General features: G+C 43.6%; 1 long non-coding RNA gene across 1 annotated transcript in view; it reads right to left on the bottom strand.

The window, feature by feature from the left end:
* The window catches only part of LOC137203839 (uncharacterized), a 783,639-nt gene that overhangs the window by 73,488 nt on the left and 690,872 nt on the right, over positions 1 to 19,279 (bottom strand). Inside the window, exons 6-7 of the long non-coding RNA XR_010933335.1 lie at positions 6,793 to 6,874; positions 3,631 to 3,716 (exon numbers count right to left, since the gene is read on the bottom strand). This is a non-coding gene — a long non-coding RNA (uncharacterized lncRNA). The remainder of the gene's footprint in view (positions 1 to 3,630; positions 3,717 to 6,792; positions 6,875 to 19,279) is intronic.

Here is a 19,279-nt window from a genome sequence, read left to right as displayed (position 1 = left end):
CTCAGAACATCGACAATGATGCACTTGGCAAAAAAGAGCGCATGCGTTTCTTCCTGAATATATTCAGGAAGAAACGCATATGCACTTTCTGGCCAACCAAGGAAGCTTGAAAAGGAAATTTGCACTACAATGAAGTCTCACTTCCCCCCGGTCAAAAGGGCCATCTGAAAAAAGTGTAAAATCCAGAAAGGCAGGACAGGCCATGGAGAACTGGGAGCCTTGTTATGCTGGTGGGCGGGATGTAAATTGCCAACAGCCACTCTGGAGAAGTGTATGGTGTTTCCTGAAACATCTAAAAAACAAAGCAACAGAGCCTAGGGCACTTCCACTTATGGTCCTATAGCTTAGGGAAATTAAAATCAAAAAGACACAGCCACCCCAAAGTTTGGGATGGCTCTGTTTACAAGAACCTCGTTTACGGTACAAGTTCAATATCGCAGAAAGCGAAAAATGGATAAAGAAGATGTGGTACTTACGTGCAATGCAATATCACTCAGCAATGAAATCTATGTCATCAGGCCCGTAGCAGCATAATGAGTGGATTCAGGTACGATGATTCTAAGTAAAATAAGTCACACAGAAAAAGAAACATCATAAGATATCCCTACTACACGGAATGTAAACTTGGCTACACAGGAACTGAATTACAAAACAGAACAGGGTCTCAAATGTAGAAAACCAACTTATGCTTGCTTAAGGGGAAACGTGAGTTGAGGTGCTGCATAAAACCAGAGATTGAAATTAGCACAGATACCATTCCATAAGCCAAATATATAATAGACAAGAGCTACTCCTTGCTCAATGAAGAGGACCCAACACCCCATATTAAACGTCTAAGAATATACGTGACTAGTAAGAATCTTAAAACCTATGGATTTATATGTCTCCAAAAGAGAATCAAGAGTGTGTACAGCGGCATAAACGCAGCAGTGCTAGGATTGGTGAGGTTCGGTGAGCAAATGCAGACCCTTTGAAGTCATATTGCATGGTACCCATTCCATGGGTCTCAACTCTCCAGGTTTAAGGGATTCTTCCTTCAGCTAAAACATGCATGTGGAACCCAGAGTATGATCCACCGTGTGATCAGGAAACGTGCTCAAATGTGTCTCAGGTTTCATCCCCTGGTACTCGGGTGCAACATTCCAGACGCTTTACTAACACTCTCCCCACTTGGAGAGTCAGTGCCTTTAACCTCCTGTTTGGCCCAGTTTGCAATTTCTGCGGAAAATGAACAGGAATAGGGAGAACCAATGAGAGACTAGCTGGAGGTGTCTGGACGGGCAAATTTAACTCTCATTTCCCACCAGGAAGAGGAATTAACCAAAGGCTCAGCGTGCCATGCCGGAACCACACTAGGGCCTGAAGCAATGCTGCGGTGTTGCGGCCAGCTCACAAGAAAACGAGTTGAAGAAAGGAGCTCAGGGGCACTGTAATTCACAAACCTGCAGAGTTATAAATGACACCTATCGTCCAAAAATATATTGAAGTAAGGCTGCCAAGAAGACTTGAAAGCGGGGCAGAATTGCAGGAAACCGATTTCAGGAGGTAGACTGCAATTGCACGTAAAGCATAGGAAAAGAGGTAGAACGTCCACAATGATGCACTTGGCCAAAAAGTGCATATGCGTTTTTTCCTGAATATATTCAGGAAAAAATGCATACGCCCTTTTTGGCCAACCAAGCAAGCTTGCAAAGGAAATCTGCACTACGATGAAGTCTCACTGCCTCCTGGTCAAAAGGGCCATCTGAAAAAAGTATAAAATCCAGAATGGCAGGACAGGCCATGGAGAACTGGGAGCCTTGTTATGCTGATGGGCGGGATGTAAATTGCCAACAGCCACTCTGGAGAAGTGTATGGTGTTTCCTGAAACATCTAAAAAACAAAGCAACAGAGCCTAGGGCACTTCCACTTATGGTCCTATAGCTTAGGGAAATTAAAATCAAAAAGACACAGCCACCCCAAAGTTTGGGACGGCTCTGTTTACAAGAACCTCGTTTACGGTACAAGTTCAATATCACAGAAAGTGAAAAATGGATAAAAATGTTGTGCTACTTACGTGCAATGCAATATCACTCAGCAATGAAATCTATGCCATCAGGCCCATAGTAGCATAATGAGTGGATTCAGGTATGATGATTCTAAGTGAAATAAGTCACACAGAAAAAGAAACATCATAAGATATCACTATTACACGGAATGTAAACTTGGCTACACAGGAACTGAATTACAAAACAGAACAGGGTCTCAAATGTAGAAAACCAACTTATGCTTGCTTAAGGGGAAAGGTGAGTTGGGGTGCTGCATAAAACCAGAGATTGAAATTAGCACAGATACCGTTCCATAAGCCAAATATGTAATAGACAAGAGCTACTCCTTGCTCAACGAAGTGGACTCAACACCCCATATTAAACGCCTAAGAATATACCTGACTAGTAAGAATCTTAAAACCTATGGATTTATATGTCTCCGAAAGAGAATCAAGCGTGTGTACAGCGGCGAAAACGCAGCAGTGATAGGATTGGTGAGGTTCGGTGAACAAATGCAGACCCTTTGAAGTCATATTGCATGGTACCAATTCCATGGGTCTCAACTCTCCAGGTTTAAGGGATTCTTCCTTCAGCTAAAACATGCATGTGGAACCCAGAGTATGATCTACCATGTGATCAGGAAATGTGTTCAAATGTATCAGTTTTCGTCCCCTGGTACTCGGGTGCAACATTCCAGACGCTTTACTAACACTCTCCCCACTTGGAGAGTCAGTGCCTTTAACCTCCTGTTTGGCCCAGTTTGCAATTTCTGCGGAAAATGAACAGGAATAGGGAGAACCAATGAGAGACTATCTGGAGGTGTCTGGACGGGCAAATTTAACTCTCATTTCCCACCAGGAAGAGGAATTAACCAAAGGCTCAGCGTGCCATGCCGGAACCACACTAGGGCCTGAAGCAATGCTGCGGTGTTGCGGCCAGCTCACAAGAAAGCGAGTTGAAGAAAGGAGCTCAGGGGCACTGTAATTCACAAACCTGCAGAGTTATAAATGACAATTATCGTCCAAAAATATATTGAAGTAAGGCTGCCAAGAGGACTTGAAAGCGAGGCAGAATTGTAGTAAACCGATTTCAGGAGGTAGACTGGAATTGTATGTAAAGCATATGAAAAGAGGCAGAACGTCCACAATGATGCACGTGGCCAAAAAGGGCGTATGCGTTTTTTCCTAAATATATTCAGGAAAACACGCATACGCCCTTTTTGGCCAACCAAGCAAGCTTGCAAATGAAATCTGCACTACAATGAAGTCTCACTGGCCCCCGGTCAAAAGGGCCATCTGAGAAAAGTGTAAAATCCAGAAAGGCAGGACAGGCCATGGAGAACTGGGAGCCTTGTTATGCTGATGTGCGGGATGTAAATTGCCAACAGCCACTCTGGAGAAGTGTATGGTGTTTCCTGAAACATCTAAAAAACAAAGCAACAGAGCCTAGGGCACTTCCACTTATGGTCCTATAGCTTAGGGAAATTAAAATCAAAAAGACACAGCCACCCCAAAGTTTGGGACGGCTCTGTTTACAAGAACCTCGTTTACAGTACAAATTCAATATCACAGAAAGTGAAAAATGGATAAAGAAGTTGTGGTACTTACGTACAATGCAATATCACTCAGCAATGAAATCTATGCCATCAGGCCCATAGCAGCATAATGAGTGGATTCAGGTATGATGATTCTAAATGAAATAAGTCACACAGAAAAAGAAACATCATAAGATATCACTACTACACGGAATGTAAACTTGCCTACACAGGAACTAAATTACAAAACAGAACAGGGTCTCAAATGTAGAAAACCAACTTATGCTTGCTTAAGGGGAAAGGTGAGTTGGGGTGCTGCATAAAGCCAGAGATTGAAATTAGCACAGATACCGTTCCATAAGCCAAATATGTAATAGACAAGAGCTACTCCTTGCTCAACGAAGTGGACTCTACACCCCATATTAAACGCCTAAGAATATACCTGACTAGTAAGAATCTTAAAACCTATGGTATTATATGTCCCTGAAAGAGAATCAAGCGTGTGTACAGCGGCGTAAACGCAGCAGTGATAGGATTGGTGAGGTTCGGTGAACAAATGCAGACCCTTTGAAGTCATATTGCATGGTACCCATTCCATGGGTCTCAACTCTCCAGGTTTAAGGGATTCTTCCTTCAGCTAAAACATGCATGTGGAACCCAGAGTATGATCCACCGTGTGATCGGGAAACGTGTTCAAATGTGTCTCAGTTTTCCTCCCCTGGTCCTCGGGTGCAACATTCCAGACGCTTTACTAACACTCTCCCCACTTGGAGAGTCAGTGCCTTTAACCTCCTGTTTGGCCCAGTTTGCAATTTCTGCGGAAAATGAACAGGAATAGGGAGAACCAATGAGAGACTAGCTGGAGGTGTCTGGACGGGCAAATTTAACTCTCATTTCCCACCAGGAAGAGGAATTAACCAAAGGCTCAGCGTGCCATGCCGGTACAACACTAGGGCCTGAAGCAATGCTGCGGTGTTGCGGCCAGCTCACAAGAAAGCGAGTTGAAGAAAGGAGCTCAGGGGCACTGTAATTCACAAACCTGCAGAGTTATAAATGACAGCTATCGTCCAAAAATATATTGAAGTAAGGCTGCCAAGAGGACTTGAAAGCGGGGCAGAATTGCAGGAAACCGATTTCAGGAGGTAGACTGGAATTGCATGTAAAGCATAGGAAAAGAGGCAGAACGTCCACAATGATGCACTTGGCCAAAAAGGGCGTATGCGTTTTTTCCTGAATATGTTCAGGAAAAAACGTATACGCCCTTTTTGGCCAACCAAGCAAGCTTGCAAAGGAAATCTGCACTACAATGAAGTCTCACTGCCCCCCGGTCAAAAGGGCCATCTGAAAAAAGTATAAAATCCAGAAAGGCAGGACAGGCCATGGAGAACTGGAAGCCTTGTTATGCTGATGGGTGGGATGTAAATTCCCAACAGCCACTCTGGAGAAGTGTATGGTGTTTCCTGAAACATCTAAAAAACAAAGAAACAGAGCCTAGGGCACTTCCACTTATGGTCCTATAGCTTAGGGAAATTAAAATCAAAAAGACACAGCCACCCCAAAGTTTGGGACGGCTCTGTTTACAAGAACCTCGTTTACGGTACAAGTTCAATATCACAGAAAGTGAAAAATGGATAAAGAAGTTGTGGTACTTACATACAATGCAATATCACTCAGCAATGAAATCTATGTCATCAGGCCCATGGCATCATAATGAGTAGATTCAGGTACGATGATTCTAAGTGAAATAAGTCACACAGAAAAAGAAACATCATAAGTTATCACTACTACACGTAATGTAAACTTGGCTACACAGGAACTGAATTACAAAACGGAACAGGGTCTCAAATGTAGAAAAACAACTTATGCTTGCTTAAGGGGAAAGGTGAGTTGGGGTGCTGCATAAAACCAGAGATTGAATTTTGCACAGATACCATTCCATAAGCCAAATATGTAATAGACAAGAGCTACTCCTTGCTCAATGAATAGGACTCAACACCCCATATTAAACGTCTAAGAATATACCTGACTAGTAAGAATCTTAAAACCTATGGATTTATATGTCTCCAAAAGAGAATCAAGAGTGTGTACAGCGGCATAAATGCAGCAGTGCTAGGATTGGTGAGGTTCGGTGAGCAAATGCAGACCCTTTGAATTCATATTGCATGGTACCAATTCCATGGGTCTCAACTCTCCAGGTTTAAGGGATTCTTCCTTCAGCTAAAACATGCATGTGGAACCCAGAGTATGATCCACCATGTGATCAGGAAATGTGTTCAAATGTATCAGTTTTCGTCCCCTGGTACTCGGGTGCAACATTCCAGACGCTTTACTAACACTCTCCCCACTTGGAGAGTCAGTGCCTTTAAGCTCCTGTTTGGCCCAGTTTGCAATTTCTGCGGAAAATGAACAGGAATAGGGAGAACCAATGAGAGACTATCTGGAGGTGTCTGGACGGGCAAATTTAACTCTCATTTCCCACCAGGAAGAGGAATTAACCAAAGGCTCAGCGTGCCATGCCGGAACCACACTAGGGCCTGAAGCAATGCTGCGGTGTTGCGGCCAGCTCACAAGAAAGCGAGTTGAAGAAAGGAGCTCAGGGGCACTGTAATTCACAAACCTGCAGAGTTATAAATGACAATTATCGTCCAAAAATATATTGAAGTAAGGCTGCCAAGAGGACTTGAAAGCGAGGCAGAATTGTAGGAAACCGATTTCAGGAGGTAGACTGGAATTGTATGTAAAGCATAGGAAAAGAGGCAGAACGTCCACAATGATGCAGGTGGCCAAAAAGGGCGTATGCGTTTTTTCCTGAATATATTCAGGAAAACACGCATACGCCCTTTTTGGCCAACCAAGCAAGCTTGCAAATGAAATCTGCACTACAATGAAGTCTCACTGGCCCCCGGTCAAAAGGGCCATCTGAGAAAAGTGTAAAATCCAGAAAGGCAGGACAGGCCATGGAGAACTGGGAGCCTTGTTATGCTGATGTGCGGGATGTAAATTGCCAACAGCCACTCTGGAGAAGTGTATGGTGTTTCCTGAAACATCTAAAAAACCAAGCAACAGAGCCTAGGGCACTTCCACTTATGGTCCTATAGCTTAGGGAAATTAAAATCAAAAAGACACAGCCACCCCAAAGTTTGGGACGGCTCTGTTTACAAGAACCTCGTTTACAGTACAAATTCAATATCACAGAAAGTGAAAAATGGATAAAGAAGTGGTGGTACTTACGTACAATGCAATATCACTCAGCAATGAAATCTATGCCATCAGGCCCATAGCAGCATAATGAGTGGATTCAGGTATGATGATTCTAAATGAAATAAGTCACACAGAAAAAGAAACATCATAAGATATCACTACTACACGGAATGTAAACTTGCCTACACAGGAACTAAATTACAAAACAGAACAGGGTCTCAAATGTAGAAAACCAACTTATGCTTGCTTAAGGGGAAAGGTGAGTTGGGGTGCTGCATAAAACCAGAGATTGAATTTAGCACAGATACCGTTCCATAAGCCAAATATGTAATAGACAAGAGCTACTCCTTGCTCAACGAAGTGGACTCTACACCCCATATTAAACGCCTAAGAATATACCTGACTAGTAAGAATCTTAAAACCTATGGTATTATATGTCCCTGAAAGAGAATCAAGCGTGTGTACAGCGGCGTAAACGCAGCAGTGATAGGATTGGTGAGGTTCGGTGAACAAATGCAGACCCTTTGAAGTCATATTGCATGGTACCCATTCCATGGGTCTCAACTCTCCAGGTTTAAGGAATTCTTCCTTCAGCTAAAACATGCATGTGGAACCCAGAGTATGATCCACCGTGTGATCGGGAAACGTGTTCAAATGTGTCTCAGTTTTCCTCCCCTGGTCCTCGGGTGCAACATTCCAGACGCTTTCCTAACACTCTCCCCACTTGGAGAGTCAGTGCCTTTAACCTCCTGTTTGGCCCAGTTTGCAATTTCTGCGGAAAATGAACAGGAATAGGGAGAACCAATGAGAGACTAGCTGGAGGTGTCTGGACGGGCAAATTTAACTCTCATTTCCCACCAGGAAGAGGAATTAACCAAAGGCTCAGCGTGCCATGCCGGTACAACACTAGGGCCTGAAGCAATGGTGCGGTGTTGCGGCCAGCTCACAAGAAAGCGAGTTGAAGAAAGGAGCTCAGGGGCACTGTAATTCACAAACCTGCAGAGTTATAAATGACAGCTATCGTCCAAAAATATATTGAAGTAAGGCTGCCAAGAGGACTTGAAAGCGGGGCAGAATTGCAGGAAACCGATTTCAGGAGGTAGACTGGAATTGCATGTAAAGCATAGGAAAAGAGGCAGAACGTCCACAATGATGCACTTGGCCAAAAAGGGCGTATGCGTTTTTTCCTGAATATGTTCAGGAAAATACGTATACGCCCTTTTTGGCCAACCAAGCAAGCTTGCAAAGGAAATCTGCACTACAATGAAGTCTCACTGCCCCCCGGTCAAAAGGGCCATCTGAAAAAAGTATAAAATCCAGAAAGGCAGGACAGGCCATGGAGAACTGGGAGCCTTGTTATGCTGATGGGTGGGATGTAAATTGCCAACAGCCACTCTGGAGAAGTGTATGGTGTTTCCTGAAACATCTAAAAAACAAAGCAACAGAGCCTAGGGCACTTCCACTTATGGTCCTATAGCTTAGGGAAATTAAAATCAAAAAGACACAGCCACCCCAAAGTTTGGGACGGCTCTGTTTACAAGAACCTCGTTTACGGTACAAGTTCAATATCACAGAAAGTGAAAAATGGATAAAGAAGTTGTGGTACTTACATACAATGCAATATCACTCAGCAATGAAATCTATGTCATCAGGCCCATGGCATCATAATGAGTAGATTCAGGTACGATGATTCTAAGTGAAATAAGTCACACAGAAAAAGAAACATCATAAGTTATCACTACTACACGTAATGTAAACTTGGCTACACAGGAACTGAATTACAAAACGGAACAGGGTCTCAAATGTAGAAAAACAACTTATGCTTGCTTAAGGGGAAAGGTGAGTTGGGGTGCTGCATAAAACCAGAGATTGAAATTAGCACAGATACCGTTCCATAAGCCAAATATGTAATAGACAAGAGCTACTCCTTGCTCAACGAAGTGGACTCAACACCCCATATTAAACGCCTAAGAATATACCTGACTAGTAAGAATCTTAAAACCTATGGATTTATATGTCTCCGAAAGAGAATCAAGCGTGTGTACAGCGGCGTAAACGCAGCAGTGATAGGATTGGTGAGGTTCGGTGAACAAATGCAGACCCTTTGAAGTCATATTGCATGGTACCAATTCCATGGGTCTCAACTCTCCAGGTTTAAGGGATTCTTCCTTCAGCTAAAACATGCATGTGGAACCCAGAGTATGATCCACCATGTGATCAGGAAATGTGTTCAAATGTATCAGTTTTCGTCCCCTGGTACTCGGGTGCAGCATTCCAGACGCTTTACTAACACTCTCCCCACTTGGAGAGTCAGTGCCTTTAAGCTCCTGTTTGGCCCAGTTTGCAATTTCTGCGGAAAATGAACAGGAATAGGGAGAACCAATGAGAGACTATCTGGAGGTGTCTGGACGGGCAAATTTAACTCTCATTTCCCACCAGGAAGAGGAATTAACCAAAGGCTCAGCGTGCCATGCCGGAACCACACTAGGGCCTGAAGCAATGCTGCGGTGTTGCGGCCAGCTCACAAGAAAGCGAGTTGAAGAAAGGAGCTCAGGGGCACTGTAATTCACAAACCTGCAGAGTTATAAATGACAATTATCGTCCAAAAATATATTGAAGTAAGGCTGCCAAGAGGACTTGAAAGCGAGGCAGAATTGTAGGAAACCGATTTCAGGAGGTAGACTGGAATTGTATGTAAAGCATAGGAAAAGAGGCAGAACGTCCACAATGATGCACTTGGCCAAAAAGGGCGTATGCGTTTTTTCCTGAATATGTTCAGGAAAAAACGTATACGCCCTTTTTGGCCAACCAAGCAAGCTTGCAAAGGAAATCTGCACTACAATGAAGTCTCACTGCCCCCCGGTCAAAAGGGCCATCTGAAAAAAGTATAAAATCCAGAAAGGCAGGACAGGCCATGGAGAACTGGGAGCCTTGTTATGCTGATGGGTGGGATGTAAATTGCCAACAGCCACTCTGGAGAAGTGTATGGTGTTTCCTGAAACATCTAAAAAACAAAGAAACAGAGCCTAGGGCACTTCCACTTATGGTCCTATAGCACAGGGAAATTAAAATCAAAAAGACACAGCCACCCCAAAGTTTGGGACGGCTCTGTTTACAAGAACCTCGTTTACGGTACAAGTTCAATATCACAGGAAGTGAAAAATGGATAAAGAAGTTGTGGTACTTACATACAATGCAATATCACTCAGCAATGAAATCTATGTCATCAGGCCCATGGCATCATAATGAGTAGATTCAGGTACGATGATTCTAAGTGAAATAAGTCACACAGAAAAGGAAACATCATAAGTTATCACTACTGCACGTAATGTAAACATGGCTACACAGGAACTGAATTACAAAACGGAACAGGGTCTCAAATGTAGAAAAAAACTTATGCTTGCTTAAGGGGAAAGGTGAGTTGGGGTGCTGCATAAAACCAGAGATTGAAATTAGCACAGATACCGTTCCATAAGCCAAATATGTAATAGACAAGAGCTACTCCTTGCTCAACGAAGTGGACTCAACACCCCATACTAAACGCCTAAGAATATACCTGACTAGTAAGAATCTTAAAACCTATGGATTTATATGTCTCCGAAAGAGAATCAAGCGTGTGTACAGCGGCGTAAACGCAGCAGTGATAGGATTGGTGAGGTTCGGTGAACAAATGCAGACCCTTTGAAGTCATATTGCATGGTACCAATTCCATGGGTCTCAACTCTCCAGGTTTAAGGGATTCTTCCTTCAGCTAAAACATGCATGTGGAACCCAAGTATGATCCACCATGTGATCAGGAAATGTGTTCAAATGTATCAGTTTTCGTCCCCTGGTACTCGGGTGCAACATTCCAGACGCTTTACTAACACTCTCCCCACTTGGAGAGTCAGTGCCTTTAAGCTCCTGTTTGGCCCAGTTTGCAATTCCTTTGGAAAATGAACAGGAATAGGGAGAACCAATGAGAGACTATCTGGAGGTGTCTGGACGGGCAAATTTAACTCTCATTTCCCACCAGGAAGAGGAATTAACCAAAGGCTCAGCGTGCCATGCCGGAACCACACTAGGGCCTGAAGCAATGCTGCGGTGTTGCGGCCAGCTCACAAGAAAGCGAGTTGAAGAAAGGAGCTCAGGGGCACTGTAATTCACAAACCTGCAGAGTTATAAATGACAATTATCGTCCAAAAATATATTCAAGTAAGGCTGCCAAGAGGACTTGAAAGCGAGGCAGAATTGCAGGAAACCGATTTCAGGAGGTAGACTGGAATTGTATGTAAAGCATAGGAAAAGAGGCAGAACGTCCACAATGATGCACGTGGCCAAAAAGGGCGTATGCGTTTTTTCCTGAATATATTCAGGAAAACACGCATACGCCCTTTTTGGCCAACCAAGCAAGCTTGCAAATGAAATCTGCACTACAATGAAGTCTCACTGGCCCCCGGTCAAAAGGGCCATCTGAGAAAAGTGTAAAATCCAGAAAGGCAGGACAGGCCATGGAGAACTGGGAGCCTTGTTATGCTGATGGGCGGGATGTAAATTGCCAACAGCCACTCTGGAGAAGTGTATGGTGTTTCCTGAAACATCTAAAAAACAAAGCAACAGAGCCTAGGGCACTTCCGCTTATGGTCCTATAGCTTAGGGAAATTAAAATCAAAAAGACACAGCCACCCCAAAGTTTGGGATGGCTCTGTTTACAAGAACCTCGTTTACGGTACAAGTTCAATATCACAGAAAGTGAAAAATGGATAAAGAAGTTGTAGTACTTACGTACAATGCAATGTCACTCAGCAATGAAATCTATGTCATCAGGCCCATAGCAGCATAATGAGTGGATTCAGGTGCGATGATTCTAAGTGAAATAAGTCACACAGAAAAAGAAACATCATAAGATATCACTACTACACGGAATGTAAACTTGCCTACACAGGAACTAAATTACAAAACAGAACAGGGTCTCAAATGTAGATAACCAACTTATGCTTGCTTAAGGGGAAAGGTGAGTTGGGGTGCTGCATAAAACCAGAGATTGAAATTAGCACAGATACCGTTCCATAAGCCAAATATGTAATAGACAAGAGCTACTCCTTGCTCAACGAAGTGGACTCTACACCCCATATTAAACGCCTAAGAATATACCTGACTAGTAAGAATCTTAAAACCTATGGTATTATATGTCCCTGAAAGAGAATCAAGCGTGTGTACAGCGGCGTAAACGCAGCAGTGATAGGATTGGTGAGGTTCGGTGAACAAATGCAGACCCTTTGAAGTCATATTGCATGGTACCCATTCCATGGGTCTCAACTCTCCAGGTTTAAGGGATTCTTCCTTCAGCTAAAACATGCATGTGGAACCCAGAGTATGATCCACCGTGTGATCGGGAAACGTGTTCAAATGTGTCTCAGTTTTCCTCCCCTGGTCCTCGGGTGCAACATTCCAGACGCTTTCCTAACACTCTCCCCACTTGGAGAGTCAGTGCCTTTAACCTCCTGTTTGGCCCAGTTTGCAATTTCTGCGGAAAATGAACAGGAATAGGGAGAACCAATGAGAGACTAGCTGGAGGTGTCTGGACGGGCAAATTTAACTCTCATTTCCCACCAGGAAGAGGAATTAACCAAAGGCTCAGCGTGCCATGCCGGTACAACACTAGGGCCTGAAGCAATGGTGCGGTGTTGCGGCCAGCTCACAAGAAAGCGAGTTGAAGAAAGGAGCTCAGGGGCACTGTAATTCACAAACCTGCAGAGTTATAAATGACAGCTATCGTCCAAAAATATATTGAAGTAAGGCTGCCAAGAGGACTCGAAAGCGGGGCAGAATTGCAGGAAACCGATTTCAGGAGGTAGACTGGAATTGCATGTAAAGCATAGGAAAAGAGGCAGAACGTCCACAATGATGCACTTGGCCAAAAAGGGCGTATGCGTTTTTTCCTGAATATGTTCAGGAAAAAACGTATACGCCCTTTTTGGCCAACCAAGCAAGCTTGCAAAGGAAATCTGCACTACAATGAAGTCTCACTGCCCCCCGGTCAAAAGGGCCATCTGAAAAAAGTATAAAATCCAGAAAGGCAGGACAGGCCATGGAGAACTGGGAGCCTTGTTATGCTGATGGGTGGGATGTAAATTGCCAACAGCCACTCTGGAGAAGTGTATGGTGTTTCCTGAAACATCTAAAAAACAAAGAAACAGAGCCTAGGGCACTTCCACTTATGGTCCTATAGCTTAGGGAAATTAAAATCAAAAAGACACAGCCACCCCAAAGTTTGGGACGGCTCTGTTTACAAGAACCTCGTTTACGGTACAAGTTCAATATCACAGAAAGTGAAAAATGAATAAAGAAGTTGTGGTACTTACATACAATGCAATATCACTCAGCAATGAAATCTATGTCATCAGGCCCATGGCATCATAATGAGTAGATTCAGGTACGATGATTCTAAGTGAAATAAGTCACACAGAAAAGGAAACATCATAAGTTATCACTACTGCACGTAATGTAAACTTGGCTACACAGGAACTGAATTACAAAACGGAACAGGGTCTCAAATGTAGAAAAAAACTTATGCTTGCTTAAGGGGAAAGGTGAGTTGGGGTGCTGCATAAATCCAGAGATTGAATTTAGCACAGATACCATTCCATAAGCCAAATATGTAATAGACAAGAGCTACTCCTTGCTCAATGAAGAGGACTCAACACCCCATATAAAACGTCTAAGAATATACCTGACTAGTAAGAATCTTAAAACCTATGGATTTATATGTCTCCAAAAGAGAATCAAGAGTGTGTACAGCGGCATAAATGCAGCAGTGCTAGGATTGGTGAGGTTCGGTGAGCAAATGCAGACCCTTTGAAGTCATATTGCATGGTACCCATTCCATGGGTCTCAACTCTCCAGGTTTAAGGGATTCTTCCTTCAGCTAAAACATGCATGTGGAACCCAGAGTATGATCCACCGTGTGATCAGGAAACGTGCTCAAATGTGTCTCAGGTTTCATCCCCTGGTACTCGGGTGCAACATTCCAGACGCTTTCCTAACACTCTCCCCACTTGGAGAGTCAGTGCCTTTAACCTCCTGTTTGGCCCAGTTTGCAATTTCTGCGGAAAATGAACAGGAATAGGGAGAACCAATGAGAGACTAGCTGGAGGTGTCTGGACGGGCAAATTTAACTCTCATTTCCCACCAGGAAGAGGAATTAACCAAAGGCTCAGCGTGCCATGCCGGAACCACACTACGGCCTGAAGCAATCCTGCGGTGTTGCGGCCAGCTCACAAGAAAGCGAGTTGAAGAAAGGAGCTCAGGGGCACTGTAATTCACAAACCTGCAGAGTTATAAATGACAGCTATCGTCCAAAAATATATTGAAGTAAGGCTGCCAAGAAGACTTGAAAGCGGGGCAGAATTGCAGGAAACCGATTTCAGGAGGTAGACTGGAATTGCATGTAAAGCATAGGAAAAGAGGCAGAACGTCCACAATGATGCACTTGGCCAAAAAGGGCGTATGCGTTTTTTCCTGAATATATTCAGGAAAAAACGCATACGCACTTTTTGGCCAACCAAGCAAGCTTGCAAAGGAAATCTGCACTACAATGAAGTCTCACTGCCCCCCGGTCAAAAGGGCCATCTGAAAAAAGTGTAAAATCCAGAAAGGCAGGACAGGCCATGGAGACGTGGGAGCCTTGTTATGCTGATGGGCGGGATATAAATTGCCAACAGCCACTCTGGAGAAGTGTATGGTGTTTCCTGAAACATCTAAAAAACCAAGCAACAGAGCCTAGGGCACTTCCACTTATGGTCCTATAGCTTAGGGAAATTAAAATCAAAAAGACACAACCACCCCAAAGTTTGGGACGGCTCTGATTACAAGAACCTCATTTACAGTACAAATTCAATATCACAGAAAGTGAAAAATGGATAAAGAAGTTGTGGTACTTACGTACAATGCAATATCACTCAGCAATGAAATCTATGTCATCAGGCCCGTAGCAGCATAATGAGTGGATTCAGGTACGATGATTCTAAGTGAAATAAGTCACACAGAAAAAGAAACATCATAAGCTATCACTACTAGACGGAATGTAAACTTGGCTACACAGGAACAGAATTACAAAACAGAACAGGGTCTCAAATGTAGAAAACCAACTTATGCTTGCTTAAGGGGAAAGGTGAGTTGGGGTGCTGCATAAAACCAGAGATTGAAATTAGCACAGATACCGTTCCATAAGCCAAATATGTAATAGACAAGAGCTACTCCTTGCTCAACGAAGTGGACTCTACACCCCATATTAAATGCCTAAGTATATAGCTGACTAGTAACTATCTCAAAACCTATGGATTTATATGTCTCCGAAAGAGAATCAAGCGTGTGTACAGCGGCATAAACGTAGCAGTGATAGGATTGGTGAGGTTCCGTGAGCAAATGCAGACCCTTTGAAGTCATATTGCATGGTACCCATTCCATGGGTCTCAACTCTCCAGGTTTAAGGGATTCTTCCTTCAGCTAAAACATACATGTGGAACCCAGAGTATGATCCCCCATGTGATCGGGAAACGTGTTCAAATGTGTCAGTTTTCGTCCCCTGGTACTCAGGTGCAACATTCCAGACGCTTTATTAACACTCTCCCCACTTGGAGAGTCAGTGCCTTTAACCTCCTGTTTGGCCCAGTTTGCAATTTCTGCGAGAAATGAACAGGAATAGGGAGAACCAATGAGAGACTATCTGGAGGTGTCTGGACGGGCAAATTTAACTCTCATTTCCCACCAGGAAGAGGAATTAACCAAAGGCTCAGCGTGCCATGCCGGAACCACACTAGGGCCTGAAGCAATCCTGCGGTGTTGCGGCCAGCTCACAAGAAAGCGAGTTGAAGAAAGGAGCTCAGGGGCACTGTAATTCACAAACCTGCAGAGTTATAAATGACAGCTATCGTCCAGAAGTATATTGAAGTAAGGCTGCCAAGAGGACTTGAAAGTGGGGCAGAATTGCAGGAAACCGATTTCAGGAGGTAGACTGGAATTGCATGTAAAGCATAGGAAAAGAGGCAGAACGTCCACAATGATGCACTTTGCCAAAAAGGGCATATACGTTTTTTCCTGAATATATTCAGGAAAAAATGCATACGCCCTTTTTGGCCAACCAAGTAAGCTTGCAAAGGAAATCTGCACTACAATGAAGTCTCACTGCCCCTCATTCAAAAGGGACATCTGAAAAAAGTGTAAAATCCAGAAAGGCAGGACAGGCCATGGAGAACTGGGAGCCTTGTTATGCTGATGTGCGGGATGCAAATTGCCAACAGCCACTCTGGAGAAGTGTATGGTGTTTCCTGAAACATCTAAAAAGCAAAGCAACAGAGCCTAGGGCACTTCCACTTATGGTCCTATAGCTTAGGGAAATTAAATTCAAAAAGACACAGCCACCCCAAAGTTTGGGACGGCTCTGTTTACAAGAACCTCGTTTACGGTACAAGTTCAATATCACAGAAAGTGAAAAATGGATAAAGAAGTTGTGGTACTTACGTACAATGCAATATCACTCAGCAATGAAATCTATGTCATCAGGCCCATAGCAGCATAATGAGTGGATTCAGGTACGATGATTCTAAGTGAAATAAGTCACACAGAAAAAGAAACATCATAAGATTCCACTACTACACGGAATGTAAACTTGGCTACACAGGAACTGAATTACAAAACAGAACAGGGTCTCAAATGTAGAAAACCAACTTATGCTTGCTTAAGGGGAAAGGTGAGTTGGGGTGCTGCATAAAACCAGAGATTGAAATTAGCACAGATACCGTTCCATAAGCCAAATATGTAATAAAAAGGAGCTACTCCTTGCTAAACGAAGTGGACTCAACACCCCATATTAAACGCCTAAGAATATACCTGACTAGTAAGAATCTTAAAACCTATGGATTTATATGTCTCCGAAAGAGAATCAAGCGTGTGTACAGCGGTATAAATGCAGCAGTGATAGGATTGGTGAGGTTCGGTGAGCAAATGCAGACCCTTTGAAGTCATATTGCATGGTACCCATTCCATGGGTCTCAAATCTCCAGGTTTAAGGGATTCTTCCTTCAGCTAAAACATGCATGTGGAACCCAGAGTATGATCCACCGTGTGATCGGGAAACGTGTTCAAATGTGTCAGTTTTCATCCCCTGGTACTCGGGTGCAACATTCCAGACGCTTTACTAACACTCTCCCCACTTGGAGAGTCAGTGCCTTTAACCTCCTGTTTGGCCCAGTTTGCAATTTCTGCGGAAAATGAACAGGAATAGGGAGAACCAATGAGAGACTAGGTGGAGGTGTCTGGACGGGCAAATTTAACTCTCATTTCCCACCAGGAAGAGGAATTAACCAAAGGCTCAGCGTGCCACGCCAGAACCACACTAGGGCCTGAAGCAATGCTGCGGTGTTGCTATCAGCTCACAAGAAAGCGAGTTGAAGAAAGGAGCTCAGGGGCACTGTAATTCACAAACCTGCAGGGTTATAAATGACAGCTATCGTCCAAAAATTTATTGAAGTAAGGCTGCCAAGAAGACTTGAAAGCGGGGCAGAATTGCAGGAAACCGATTTTAGGAGGTAGACTGGAATTGCATGTAAAGCATAGGAAAAGAGGCAGAACGTCCACAATGATGCACTTGGCCAAAAAGGGCGTATGCGTTTTTTCCTGAATATATTCAGGAAAAAACGCATACGCCCTCTTTGGCCAACCAAGGAAGCTTGTAAAGGAAATCTGCACTACAATGAAGTCTCACTGCCCCTCAGTCAAAAGGGACATCTGAAAAAAGTGTAAAATCCAGAAAGGCAGGACAGGCCATGGAGAACTGGGAACCTTGTTATGCTGATGTGCGGGATGTAAATTGCCAACAGCCACTCTGGAGAAGTGTATGGTGTTTCCTGAAACATATAAAAAGCAAAGCAACAGAGCCTAGGGCACTTCCACTTATGGTCCTATAGCTTAGGGAAATTAAAATCAAAAAGACACAGCCACCCCAAAGTTTGGGACGGCTCTGTTTACAAGAACCTCGTTTACGGTACAAGTTCAATATCACAGAAAGTGAAAAATGGATAAAGAAGTTGTGGTACTTACGTACAATGCAATGTCACTCAGCAATGAAATCTATGTCATCAGGCCCGTAGCAGCATAATGAGTGGATTCAGGTACGATGATTCTAAGTAAAATAAGTCACAGAGAAAAAGAAACCTCATAAGTTATCACTACTACACGGAATGTAAACTTGGCTACACAGGAACTGAATTACAAAACAGAACAGGGTCTCAAATGTAGAAAACCAACTTATGCTTGCTTAAGGGGAAAGGTGAGTTGGGGTGCTGCATAAAACCAGAGATTGAAATTAGCACAGATACCGTTCCATAAGCCAAATATGTAATAGACAAGAGCTACTCCTTGCTCAACGAAGTGGACTCTACACCCCGTATTAATCGCCTAAGAATATAGCTGACTAGTAAGAATCTTAAAACCTGTGGATTTATATGTCTCCGAAAGAGAATCAAGCGTGTGTACAGCGGTATAAATGCAGCAGTGATAGGATTGGTGAGGTTCGATGAACAAATGCAGACCCTTTGTAGTCATATTGCATGGTACCCATTCCATGGGTCTCAACTCTCCAGGTTTAAGGGATTCTTCCTTCAGCTAAAACATGAATGTGTTACCCACAATATGTTCCACCGTGTGATGGGGAATCGTGTTCAAATGTGTCTCAGTTTTCATCCCCTGGTACTCGGGTGCAATATTCCAGATGCTTTACTAACACTCTCCGCACTTGGAGAGTCAGGGCCTTTAACATCCTGTTTGGCCCACTTTGCAATATCTGCGGAAAATGAACAGGAAGAGGGATAAACAATGAGAGACTAGCTGGAGGTGTCCTGACGGGCAAATTCAACTCTCATTTCCCACCAGGAAGAGGAATTAACCAAAGGCTCAGCGTGCCATGCCGGAACCACACTAGGGCCTGAAGCAATGCTGCGGTGTTGCGGCCAGCTCACAAGAAAGCGAGTTGAAGAAAGGAGCTCAGGGGCACTGTAATTCACAAACCTGCAGAGTTATAAATGACAGCTATCGTCCAAAAATATATTGAAGTAAGTCTGCCAAGAGGACTTGAAAGCGGGGCAGAATTGCAGGAAACCGATTTCAGGAGGTAGACTGGAATTGCATGTAAAGCATAGGAAAAGAGGCAGAACGTCCACAATGATGCACTTGGCCAAAAAGTGTGTATGCGTTTTTTCCTGAATATATTCAGGAAAAAACGCATACGCCCTTTTTGGCCAATCAAGCAAGCTTGCAAAGGAAATCTGCACTACAATGAAGTCTCACTGCCCCCCGGTCAAAAAGGCCATCTGAAAAAAGTGTAAAATCCAGAAAGGCAGGACAGGCCATGGAGAATTGGGAGCCTTGTTATGCTGATGGGTGGGATGTAAATTGCCAACAGCCACTCTGGAGAAGTGTATGGTGTTTCCTGAAACATCTAAAAAACAAAGCAACAGAGCCTAGGGCACTTCCACTTACA

Source organism: Pseudorca crassidens, chromosome 1, assembly GCF_039906515.1.
Source record: "Pseudorca crassidens isolate mPseCra1 chromosome 1, mPseCra1.hap1, whole genome shotgun sequence".
NCBI lineage: Eukaryota > Metazoa > Chordata > Mammalia > Artiodactyla > Delphinidae > Pseudorca > Pseudorca crassidens.
The sequence above is the reverse complement of the archived record's forward strand: the minus strand, read 5'-3'. Positions and strand labels throughout refer to the sequence as shown.